Source organism: Ambystoma mexicanum, chromosome 9 (genome assembly GCF_040938575.1).
Source record: "Ambystoma mexicanum isolate Mex_15411 chromosome 9, UKY_AmexF1_1, whole genome shotgun sequence".
Classification (NCBI taxonomy): Eukaryota; Metazoa; Chordata; class Amphibia; order Caudata; family Ambystomatidae; genus Ambystoma; species Ambystoma mexicanum.
The window spans coordinates 254,495,657-254,508,990 of NC_090931.1; the positions used below are offsets into that span (position 1 = coordinate 254,495,657).

Here is a 13,334-nt window from a genome sequence, read left to right on the forward strand (position 1 = left end):
CCATGTTAAAGAGAAGTTCTTTCGCCAACCATATCGTGTTCTGTACGACTCTGGAGTTTATGCAGAGTCTTACAGCAGATACAGAGGAGGCTTTTGGAAATTCAAAAAGGGCTATGTCAGTCGACATGATGTCTTCCAATTGAGGGATATCAGAAAAAATTGCTAAGACTGAAGGCCGATTTATAACATATTGGGGATTTGAGGGGGCGACATGCTAGGGTCAAAGAGTAGGTAGCAGGATACTTAAATAAGGTGGGAAATATTTTCCCCCTAGGTTCACCATGACATTTCTTGTTGGGGATCACAGGCTCCCTTAATTCCGTTGAATTCATTAACCCAGCAAGGGCAGTCTATAACAATTGTATAGCTTGGGCAGGGATGAATGCGGAACTGAGATCTTCTTTAGATTCTTGTTGCCCAGAGGGACCCACCACTTGTGGTTCAGAGGTGGACCGATGAGTCAGAGATTTACTAATTGATTTAGGGGGTTTCTGCGGCATGACCTTGTGCGAGTCACTAAGATTTAAAGAGGATTAAACCGCGCTGGGTTGCTGCCACTGAGGTTTAGTATTCGTAATACCATAAGATAGAGTCAAAGGCACTATTGCACACTCCACTGGAATTGCACTAGCCGGGATTTTGGACGGCATACACTCTGTCATGTACGCATCCACGGCTTTCCAAATCTCTCTACGCTGTTGGATTTGGTCTTCATTACACTGAAGTCGAGTTACTTCCTGGTGTTCAAATGTGGTTTGTTGCTTGGTCACGGCTTCTACAAGATTATCTAGGGGGGCATAAGGCAATGCCAGATTGTCATGAGGTTTAAGATTGCTCCCCTCTTTCGCTAATTCCTGCCAGTGATATTTTTTGGATATTGCTCTGGAAAGCATTATTGTATTCGTTACTGGATTTGGAGTGGGCAAAGCTTTGAAGAATTGTTTGGTTTTCAAAGCAACAATTTCAGGTTGTTTTTTTTGATTCTTCAGAAGTTTGATTTGGCCTGGAGTTGCCGCAGCAACTGATTTGGCTTTATCAAAAATCGTGTACGCACACTTTTTGTTATTGGATACTTTGGGGGGCATTTTCGGGGAATCTGTCACAGGCAAGGTCACTATCGGCTGGGAGCATTGTAAAGCAACCGGTGATGTAATTGCTACATCACTGTGAACATTAGAAGAACTTAAGGCGAGGCCCACTTCTCGAATAGGACCATGAATCAAAGGGACCACGCTTTGTTGTTGTACGCTGGGTGAATTAACAATAGATTTTTGGGAGCTCTGAGAGAAGTACTTTGGGCAGCATTTTGCTATCCTTAAAGGATCACCTAGTTTATTTTGAAAAAGCACAGACATCTCGGTCTGCCACCTAAGAATTTGTTCTATTTGTACATGTTGCATGTTCATTTTTCCTTCTAAAGTTTCAAAAATGTAGTCATGATCTGTAATGCTAAATTCATAGTGGTAAAGGTCACCTCTAATACTTTCGACATTGGGTCTGATTGGGGCGACCTATGGGGCACAGGAACATCTTTCACTTTTCTCGGGGTTGGACCAATGCATAAGGCTATAGAACTAATGGAGGTATGACTCGTATCAATAAATAACACTGGAGACCTTGATAAGTTGTCATGTTGAGTCTCATTGCTAAAACTTGAGTTAGCAACATCAATGTCAATGATTACCTTTTTCGTCCTCTGGCAGCTGAGACACTGGTAAGAGGGCTGAATTTGTTGCCATGTCAGCCCCATTCTTTAATAACATACTATCCGAGGGCGAAGGTTGCACGACGGGTGAAATAGTCCTTGGCGATTCCGCTGTATCGCGCTTCCGATGGTTGCACTTATTGACAGATTCACTCTTAACAGGTCTCATGCTGAGGACTCTGAGGCAAGGTTTGTTGCTGATGTTACTTGCTTTTAAAGTGGGGTAAGCTCTGGATGGAGGTCCTTGCAATATTTCCGAATATCAGCGTGGATTTCTTCTTTGGAGGCCAACTTTTTCGTTTTTACATGTGGCCTGTCTGAGGGTGTGGAGCTTGTGATATTCAGAGCTCGTTTTAATCCATTTACTGACCGTGAGCGTGGTCTTATGGAGTTTCCGGGCGTATTTAGATTTGCAGGCATACCTGTTTTCAGAGTTGGTAATTTGCACTGTATCGCTTTAAGTAAAGTCACAATGGCGCTGAATAAACTAAGGCAATGACTCAAATGCGCGTCAAACTTAGTCACGGTCAACGTTGCGAGCAGAAAAGCTAACAGTTACGCACACGCGGGGGGCCAGCTGGAGTTGCGTCTCACGCCCTCGCAATCGGCGAAGAGGCAAAGAGGCATTCAGCAGGTGCTCTGCTTGGTGCGCGTGCGCTGGTGCCAGTATTTACGTTTTTCCTCGGCACAAAGGGGCGTGGCTTATTCCAAGCACATTAATAATGGGTCTCTTCTTAAACTGGAAGAAAAAGATAGGTCGTTTTAAAGTCTGGTTTACATATAAACCGTTCTGTTACCAACAGAAGTTAATCATTGTTCAGTTTATACCGTGCAGGATAAATCAACTGGAAAAGTTCACACACGGTGAGATAGCACACGAGCAGTCCGGTCGGCAAAGAGGCACTCAGCAGGCACTCTGCTTAACTGCTGTGTTCAGGCATGCTCCAGTAATGGGAGTGTGTTCTGGGTTCCCAGTGATGACTCTGACATCAGATAATGTTCCAGTTACTTCTTTATTGAAGTTCCAGTACATTATATTAGGTTTAACTTATCAAGTACATCTGAGCTTAAGGCCACATGCATCAGCATCCTCTCAGGTAGAATACATATCTCCATCTGACTCACTCAGAACACTCAACCATACATGAACATTCTCACAGGCTACATTCCATGTCACTCACCCAACATTCCATTCACTACTGCAAAGGTAAACAGGGAAACCAGGTCACTACATATATTCCCTCTTTACCGAACAACCAAATGACACAACCGTAAAAACACACTCACAACACACACACACACTACACACACCATCTCCTGCGCGTGCATAACTACCAAACTCCAACCACCACATTTGCACACCCTGAAAACGTCACCAGCAATAATGGTACCAAAACACATTCCAACAGTGCCCTTCCCCTTTTCTACACAGTGGAGAAAGGACACCAACCACTGAAAATTGCACCACTACAAATCCTCATGACCTCAGGCACCTCAGCTTCTCTCCACCTCTACACAGCTTGCACTGCCTAACCAACTACACACCCACTACTCTCCTCACAGCCCCACCACACACACAACTCAGTGCTGTGCACCCACACATTCCAAAGAACCAGGCTGGACATTCCAAACACCTGAGCGAACGACACACAACAAGAACACCTATGGTGCAGTGTCGCAACACCCACCCGTCACCTGTGACCTCAGACCCACCATACTAGCTAACAGAACAGCTGTGAGCAAGCATCATCATATACACACTAGATCAGTAAACACTTCTTGCACACAAGCAGCAGCAATCACCACCTTGCTAAATGCCTCTAGCACCCTGGTAAAACAACAATCGCACACAACATCACCAAATGCTTCTCACACACAAGCATCGACAATCACACACCACGTCCACACACTGCACTAACATTAAATACAGTTTAAATACTTATAATTTCCTCTTAGAACTCTAACTCAACATCTAAGTTCTCAAATTAACACAAAAGGCCTACCTGCAAAGCAAAACATTAACGTGGCATATCAAATTTCATCACGAATTTGAAATAGATTAACCATAACCCCACAAGTCCACACTGCCTATTGTTTTAATAAAGTCCATCTGTGGAAGGAAATTAATTTAACATACAATTTGCATCCAGCTAACATTGCATTGGACGGTTGCACATTTCCAATTAAGATTCAAGATTCCCACTGTGGAAAAGAAAATTAGTTAAACATAACCTTTACTAACAAATTAACCAATATTGTGCTTAACAACATGTGCTAAACCTACAAAGGCCACAACATCCACACCCATTCAGCATACCCATTCCAGTAACACCTCATAAGATGTCTCATCAGTAACAGGCCTAATATGACACATTACCACTACAGTTGCTAAACGTACATATAAACACACATTTCTATAATGTCACTAACTCATTGCTAATTAATGTGTCAACAACTCAAACCGCTACTATTATGCAAACATCTGTATTCAAAGTGCAAACAACCAACGCACAATGACTGGAGGTCTTCTAATGTAATTCATCTGCCATTGAACACTGCTTCATTACCAGCAATAGTACTTGTGGGGACACAGCCCGATTTATCATTTGCTGCACTTACTCAGTCGAACGACCAAATGCACCCCGGTCCAACGACCAAAAGCGCTCCGCTCCACTTCCTTTGAGAAGCACACCGAAAAACCCCCAGGGATCAATCCAGGAACCACGGCACTTCCATACTACCGCTTGTGTCCCAGTGCCCACTCCACATCGCCACAGTATTTTTTTTCCCTTTTTTTTTTTGAACGTAGTTGCACCAATACGAGTCTCCTCTAATCGTCTTCACGGCCCACCCACAACAGGAAATAGTTGCAGTTATGATGTCGATCACGCCGTAGAGTCCTTTACTTTAGCATTCCAACTCTCTGCAACAACGGCCTCCGAACGAGGACTTCTGATACTGGGACTATCGCCAACACTCCATGCGTTCCAAGCCACATCATCAGTCCTCTTCAACCGCCAAGCGAGACAGAGCTCTGACTCCAACAAACACTGCTCTCCAGCCGATCCTCCGCCGCACTGAGCAGCAACTCACCCACAGGGCACTCGCCATCAGCACTCCATAGTCGCAGTGACAGAGTCTCCTCTGTCAAGCTGGGCCTCTCAATTCATTTTCAGAGCCTCTGCCCACAGTACAGCACTCTGCTCAGCCGCAGCCTTGCTGCTCGTTTATCAGCAAAACAGGTAAGACTCTGACAGCATTGGCCGCCAGCTTGTCCAACGCTCTAATATGGGCTCCCAGCCCCCCCAAGCACCTTGCAAATGGGATCCAAAACTAAGACTCAGTCTCTTGGCCCAAACCACGTCGATCCTTCAGCATCCTACTTCACTGCACAGCAAATGAGCTATTTGCCCCTTCCAGTGTAGCTGCTCATGCCTCTCCAAAGCGCTGCACCCGGGCTCCAAGCCCCTCTGCAGAACAGCAATGGACCCCTAGCCCCTCCTAGGCACAGCTGTAGACACCAAGCCCCTCCATCCTTGTCACTGGGCCTTCAGCCCCACCAAAGGTATTTTCAATGTTGACAGTCTCTTGATCACCACTGCCCTTAGCCTGCTCTCTGATGGCAGGCCAACAGGTCCTAGCGCTGCTCACTACATCCTGCGCCTGTGGCCTTTGCGCTGGGCCCTTCTGCGCCTACTGACAATAAGTGCTGCTGCTCCTACCTGAGAGGATCTTCTTTGGTTGGGGGCGGTGCATGTGCCATCCTCAGTGCTGTCCCCCCAGCACAGCCAGCATCCTTGTCACCATTGTAAAGTTCTGGGTTCCCAGTGATGACTGACATCAGATGATGTTCAGTTACTTCTTTATTGAAGTTCCAGTACATTATATTAGGTTTAATTTGTCAAGAACATCTGAGTTTAAGGCAACATACCCCGGCATCCTGTCAGGTAGACTACATATCTCCAACTGACTCACTCAGAACACTCAACCATACATCAACATTCTCACAGGCTACATTCCATGTCACTCACCCAACATTCCATTCACTACTGCAAAGGTAAACAGGGAAACCAGGTCACTACAGAGTGCTGTCACTTCTATCCGCTAATCCCCAATACTAGAACTACTAGCGACTACATCCCAACCCTTAGTGGACTACGTCGCTGTGACCCATGACCCCTGGGTATTGGTCCACTGATTATCCTGATCCATTGATGACAATGATAATACAACTAATTGATAATACAGAGCTTTTGATAATAAGCAACTGGTAATTCTAATCCATTAACAATACTGAGTCAGGGATAACACTGAGCTACTGACAATACTGAGCTGCCAGCAATACTGGTCCACTGACAATACTGAGCAACTGAGAAAACGGATCCACTGGCAGTACTGAGCCAAAGATGTCGAATCACTGATTATGCAAATCTATTGATAAGACTAAGCTGCTCGTGATATTGTAATACTGATAACATCATGTCAATACCAAGCCACTGGTATTGTTGAGCCACTGATAATATTCATCCACGGATACCGATTGACTCTTAATACTGCGTCATTCATTACGCTGAGACAATAGGGTTATTATGCCACTGATACTATTGAGCCTCCGAGGTTCATTATTCAAAGAAAGTACGCGATATATTGTATTGACAATTGTTTGTGGTGCTAAGGAAGAATGCTTTGTAGTACAATAAAAAATATGTTCTATGGTTGTGTTGATTAGTGTGACAATTCCCTGTTGATTGTGGAAAGATTACATAAATAATTGATCCAAATTATATTGAGGAATTTGCACAATGAATAAAATAAATTCAGATGAAATACATTTTAAAACCAAAATGAAAATCAGAATTTGTTTTTCTTTTTTATTTGTATATAGTTTATTACAAACTTTTATAAAATAAAAGACGCAACGAATTCCCATCCATTATCATATAGAAAATGTTAAAAGAAACATGCATGTTCTTGTTTATCCAAGTCACTCAAACAAAGAACAATAATTAGTCTGTGTTTAACGCAGGCGATTAGCATAAATTCATCATTACTTCCATCAAGTAAAAAAGTTAATCACTCGTAATCTCTACGTTTCCTTTAGAAATGATTTACAAATTTAGTCTAAAAATGTTGTTATGGCAAAAGTTAATTTTAAGTTATTGCCCCACCATAAACGCTCCCACCATTCTTCTCCATTTAATAGCGGTCTTTCAAAGATAAAACCTCCCAAATACGTTGTTCTCATGTCTCTCAAAGAGGGACAGGATAGAGTCAAATGTTGCAGGGTTTCCACTCCATTACAACATAGTAGACAGTTTTCATCTTCAAGATCTCTTGACCTTCGACACTTTAGTATTTCTTTAGTGTGAAATAGGTTCATTTGTAACTTCATGAATAAGTTAGGATGTTATGAACTGGGAAACATTTCTAGATATTTAGGTAATGCGTTCAGGGGTTTTGTTTCTTTAATTAAGTGCTCATATAATCTGTACTTCTTTCTCCACTCAATTTTTGTTTTACAAATCCAATTCATAGTAAAATGGAGTCAGTCTGGCCCACCTCACGTTGCCGTTTGTGCAGTTAATACATTATTTTCTAACACAATTTCACTCCTAAATCTACTTGTTTCCCAACTCCATGCTATCCCCTGTTCTGCAAATACAGTTCTGGGTTTTTGCACATCGCTGTTATTAAACTTCTACTCAATCTCAATCTGTAGCAATTTACAAAACAACCTGTCCTGTAACATTGATGGTTCTGTTACGATTTGACTCCTGAAAAGTTGCACGGTAGTGATACCACTTGATATACACTGGCTCCCAGTGCGCGATCGAATTTCACTGTGTTCCCTAGTCATCACGCATAAATGCCTTTCAAACACAGCCCCTAAATACGTGGCTGACAAATTCTCCAGGAACCAACCTTCTAAACCTACAAGATCCTTCTACTCACACTGTCTCAACATCCCTAAGTACAAACTGAAAACTGCAGGTGGATCTAGCTTCCCCGTGTTAGCTGCAGAGTGATGGAACTCCGTTACAGAGCCATCCGGCTGAGCCTGCCTTCTGGCCCTTTAGAGCCAAAGTGAAAGCTTGGCTCCTTGCCCAGCAACACTAAACAACCATGTAAGGTATGGACCTTTCTGAAACATTTGCCAACCTAGGTAACTGTGTAGGTTTGTGGGCCGTTTGGTATCCGTTGTTGTCCACCACTACGGCCAATTTGTGAATTGTTCCTCAGCTGCTTCTGCCCTTCTGTATTTATTCTTGGTGTTAGTTTGTTGGCCAATGTGTAACCCGTGTCAACAAGCCATTTGTCAACTGTCTCTATTTGTATGTACCTGTAACCTTCAACTATGCTCAAGTGCCCAGATATCTCAGGCTTAGGGGCGCTCTCCAAATAACTAAATTAAACTAAACTAGTCGATAATAAGTAGGCCTGCACCCTACAGAGCCAAGAAGTGAAGCCTACTCAATGGCTGGAACCACCAACTGGAATGTCCCTTGAGTTTGAGGGAGGACCCAGGAGGGCTGAAGCAATGTCATTAAGTTACTGGAGCAGTGAAGGCAATGAGATACTACACGGATAGTGTCCTGTGTAGTGGCACAACCCCTCCTTCCTCCCTGAGCTTATAAAAACTTGTATACCCCAAGATCCACCTAGTTGGGCAATACTGACAGGCAGCACCAGTAACGCAAAGAGTGAAACAGTTCTCAGGTGGACGAGTTCTTCGGGTCTTGAGTGAAGAATCTTCAAGGGCTGAGCCCAGGGGAAAAGAGGAGCAGGGGAATGAAGCCAAGAAGAGACACAGAAAGACTGACATTGAGTTTGCTGGTTGTCTCCAGTCAATACATTGGCACACTAACAGACACATGGAGGAGCTGGGCCTGCGAGGGATTTTAGGTTTGGAGGAACAGCCCCAAAGCAGGTGCAGTAGTCTGAGGATCACTGAGGGAGCTTAGGCAGAGCAGGAGAGGAAGTTTAAGTGAGACAGTCACTACATATGCCCGGAGCCGCTGGCGGCAATGAAGGAAGCAGTAGGACGGCGGAGGAACTGTCAATGGTGGCTGCATATGCCAGGACCAGGCCTGCACAGACTATCAAGGGTGGAAAGAAAGGAAGGGCAGCAGTGTATGACAGAAGCAGCCACCTGTAAAAGGAGGCATGGAAAGCAGTGGAGTTGAAGCAGCTGTAGGGGGAACCCCAGTTAGCGGCCACTAGTGTCCATACAAGTAGAAGATACGCTGAGGGGGGGCGGGCGGGATTCTGGCAGGCTCACAGCAGTGGCAGTGCAAGTCAGAAGCAGCCGCTGGGAGCAGCCTGTTAGTGTGGCAGTCCCAGATGACAGGAACAATCACTTTGCAGACACAGCGGCTTGCACATTGTTTGTGTTGCTTTTCAAAGGAATGAGATTATTAGAGCCAATATTGATATATTGTATTTCTGTACAGGCCCTCAAACAGCACCTTCCAGGCCCTGGTTACATGTATTATTTTTAATTGTATGCAGATATTCCTCATCATACCCCATTGTTCAAGAGTCAGGGTCCGGCACGCAAGATTCATATGTGCTATAGATTTTATTGGCACTCTGCAGCACGTTCAGATTAAAACTTTGTTGGCAATAGCTAAAACTGGCACTTTCCAATGCAATACATCCCTCGATCGCAATCTAATCCTCATTAAATCCTTCTGCAGCTCACTGATGACAAATCTAAAAGGCGTTTGCTGTTTCATCTCCATTCATTATTCAATGATTGATTTCTTAAGTTAAGGCTGTGTATATGGTCCAGATCTGTATGTCTACTTCAGCTTTCTAAACATTTTTTTTAGCTGCGCATTAAATGAAGACAATTCTATTTTCTTGCTGTCTAAACTTGGCAACAAAGTCCAAAATATATGGAATAACTTCAGCTCACTTGCAGAAAGTTGCCCTTTATTTATTTTTGCATTTGTAAAGCGCCAAAGCCTAAAGGCATCTGGGCGCTGTTGAGACACCAGTTACACACAGACAAAGAAAATTGCACCAGACAGCGGGTAATTCTGTTAGGGTACATTGCAGTATATGAAGAGGGCGAACCATGCACCCAAATCCGTGCCCTAGCTTAGGGAAGTCAGGGCGGATAGGAGAGCTAGGTGAAAGTGTCAGGGATCAGGTGAACAGTCAAGTTTTTAGGGCCTTACGGAAGGGCCAGTATGATTCCTCTGCCCTTAGGGCTGGAGGGCGTTCGATTGGCTCGCAGCCACTGTAGGGAAGCTGGATCCTCCTCCTCTAACTCATTGAATTCCGGTACGGCCAGCTGGTGAGCGTGGATTAATCTTACCGTTCTGCGGGTATGAGTTCTCACTATTTTTTGAGACCGGTATTCAGGGACCGTCTTTGAGAGACATTTATGCGTTATGGACAATGGGCCTCATTACGAGTTTGGAGGTAGCCATGCCTCCATTACCGGCATGGCTACCTCCAAACTCGTGTCTGGGTCCCGAAAAAAGGGAATTACCGGGCCATTCCGACGTTTGCGGGACTGGTAACTCCCAATTTCGGGACCCAGACCCATATGTCCCCATTCGAGCCCCGTAGGGCTTAATGGGAATGGGGATAATGCTGACAATGGACCCGTTAATGACGGGTCCGTTGTTAGTATCCTGGTCTGCTCGCGGGTGACGGTATGCACGTCTGGCCAGACCAGACATGCGTACCGCCACCCGCGAGCAAACTCGTAATGTGGCGGCCCGGTATGAATGGTGCCAGTACCTTACCGGCACCGCTCATACCACGGCCGCCAGGGTCGTAATGAGGCCAATGTCTTGAAAATAATCCTATCACAAATAGGAAGCCAGTGAACTTCCTTTCTTGCTGCTGAGATGTGCTCCCTTTTTGGAATGTTGAGAGCTGAACGTAAAGCATTGTTTTGGATTACTTGCATGTTGTGGATGTTCTGTTTGGGGCTCCCTGCAAAGAGGGCATTGCAGTAGTCCAGTCTTGCCCCGATGATCACCCGGGCGATGGTTAAGCAGCTGGTATGTATAAGGAATTCTCTAGCTGCATTGATGAGTTTAGCTGTGTGCAGCTGATGAGGAGTCCTTATTCTTTAGATCGATTGTGTCCATCTCTTTGTCCCTAAATGCTTTCCTGTAGGGCCTCCATGAGCCAAAATACTGTTCTTGCAGCTCATATTTTAGCAAGATCTAAACACAGACCTAGTGTAAGTTCAATTGCCACAATCTTTGCAGATTTCTTAGATAGATGCAGGAAAAAACCCAGCACATGTGCAATTAATCACTCCTTTTACCACTTCCCTCGTGATGAGCCATATTGTATCAATTAATGAATTATGCATGCTTTACTTCATGTCCTAAGTCACCACCCAAAAAGAGGAGAAACCGGTCTTTAAAAACAGCCATGCAAATCAGTCAGAGTCCATCCCGGGAAGAGCAGGTTGGAGGAGAGCAGCAGGCTTTTGGAGATCCCAGGTGTGGATACCGGAGTGCAGAGAGCCTGATGTTGGTGTCTTGGAAGGAGTTACTAGAGTGTGTTGAGGTGAGAGGAGCATGGGCAAATGTGATTATTGCGACGGCTGAAAATGCTAACTTTTTTTTTAACCCTTTACACCACATAGATATGCGGGGGGAGAACCCCCGCAGTCCTCCATATTAATATTATATTCTATACCCCCCACATATATATGTGGTGTAAGGGGGGGTAAAAAAAAAAAGAAAAAGTCAGCATTTTCGGCCGTCGCAATTGTCAGGTCGACATTTTGGTACGATTCTGCAAGTTCTAGTAGTGAGAAGCTAGAGGTGTCTGTGTTCAGGAGGGGAGATTATTGTGGAAAATGGGAAAGATTGAGTTGGGGAGAGATAGACAAAAAATGATTTGGAGGAAGAGGGAGATATTGAGTTGGAGCAGACTGAGAGGGATATCCTTTGGGATGGACAGATACGGTTACTGTCGTTGAAAGGAAGGAGGAAGAGCTTGATGTGGTGAAAGAGGAGGCAGGTTATGCCTCAGATAGATATGACCGAGATATCCTGGGGAACAGAGAAAGAGTATTATCGACTGGGAGAGGAAAGTGAGGAGTAGCAACTGGAAAGAGGATTAGTGGAATATTGTGGCAATTTTGGAGCATATTATAGTAGTGAATAAAGAAGGAGGTGTTCGTTTGGAGTAGGGACACTGGGAGAAGAAGGAATGAGATACCACTTGGAAGGGGATGAAAGAGGTATCGATTGTGGGAGAAAGAAGGGACACATTCTTTAAAAGAAGGGGACTTGAAGGAGATTGGAGTTGGCAATTATCTTGAGAAGAAGCAGGAGAGTCAAAATCTGGGAGGAGAGAATTGTTATGGAGAGGAAAGAAGAATACACTTGGAGGTAAGAGGGATTATCATTGTGAAAGGGAGATACCAACAGATGAGAGAGTGGTATTGGCAGGTAGAAGAGCAGGGATGCCACCAGGAGAGAGAGAAAGAGACTATGCCACTGGAGAGTGGGATTGAGCTGGACCATCATAGGTAGAAGAGAGGAGGAGGACCCACCCACCTAGGTAGTGGGGGTAGGGAGGTTCTGGAGGATCTGGAAGGTCCAGCGGCAACAGTAGAGGTGATGGGAGAACAGGACAGCACCACTGCACTGGGGAGCAGGGAGGGCAGCTTTGTGTTAGGGACACAGACATAGGACCTGAGAGAGACCACTAATGAGAGAAGAGTGTCAAAGGCAAGAGTAGTGCCATGCTCCTCTACAGAACCCCAGCAAGGTGCAACAGAGTATCCCGCAGTCACTAACCCTACACCCAGTCTGCAGGGAACATCCCGACGCTCTACCCGGAGAAGACACTGAGGAGAAGACCAGGCAACACTGGTCAGGAAGACCCCCAAAACATGTATGGAGTGAGAGCCATGGGTCCGCAGCCCAGTGACTCGCACAACCCAAAGAGAAGGTTGGAGGACACAACAACCCCTCTTCTACCCACCGCTGGAAGGGTAGAGATGCCCTCCTTGAAGGAAGACATTTGCTTATATTTCGTGTAGGGATTGTCTTGCAGTGAAGGCTTGGAAAGACTTTGTGGACACTTTCGTTTTGACCCATCAGAAAAATTGGGACATTTCTTTTTGTGCCTGCCACCTGAAATTTGGATTGTTGGGTTTTGGGAACACCAAACACCTTTGGAGAAAGGGAGGTACCTGTTTCTTTGTCACTGTATTGAGAGCCCCACTGGCCCGTTCCTCACATTATACCCTGACACTTGAAGCTATCATCCTGACACTTTATTTTGTTGGATTCTGCAACCATCCTGCCACCTTGTCCTTTGAGCATTTGGTTAATAAACACCCTGAAAAGTATATTCTGTGTCCTGGTATCAATTCCCAAGTACAGTGACAGTCACCCCAGTGTCCTAGCAGCATTGCAATACTTGGTGTTGGGGGCCTCCTCCGGGTCACCGGGCAGGCCCCACGCTCATGTCGGGGGCACCCGACGGGCTTACTCAGTGCGACGATCACGCTGCGGATTCATGGGTGGAGGTCACCCCACCCGCTCCGGTTCACCGAAGCTACCCACATGGCCGGGGCACCCAGCACACGGCGCCCCCGGCTCAGGGGGCACCCAGGCCGGGGTCGCCCCAGTAGCCA

At 45.4% G+C, this 13,334-nt stretch overlaps 2 protein-coding genes across 2 annotated transcripts in view; one reads left to right on the forward strand and one right to left on the reverse strand.

The window, feature by feature from the left end:
* Positions 1 to 13,334, reverse strand: part of CCDC15 (coiled-coil domain containing 15) — a 579,868-nt gene that overhangs the window by 563,925 nt on the left and 2,609 nt on the right. The window lies entirely within an intron of this gene.
* HEPACAM (hepatic and glial cell adhesion molecule) overlaps positions 1 to 13,334 on the forward strand; it is a 388,102-nt gene that overhangs the window by 25,826 nt on the left and 348,942 nt on the right. The gene's annotated exons all lie outside the window — the stretch shown is intronic.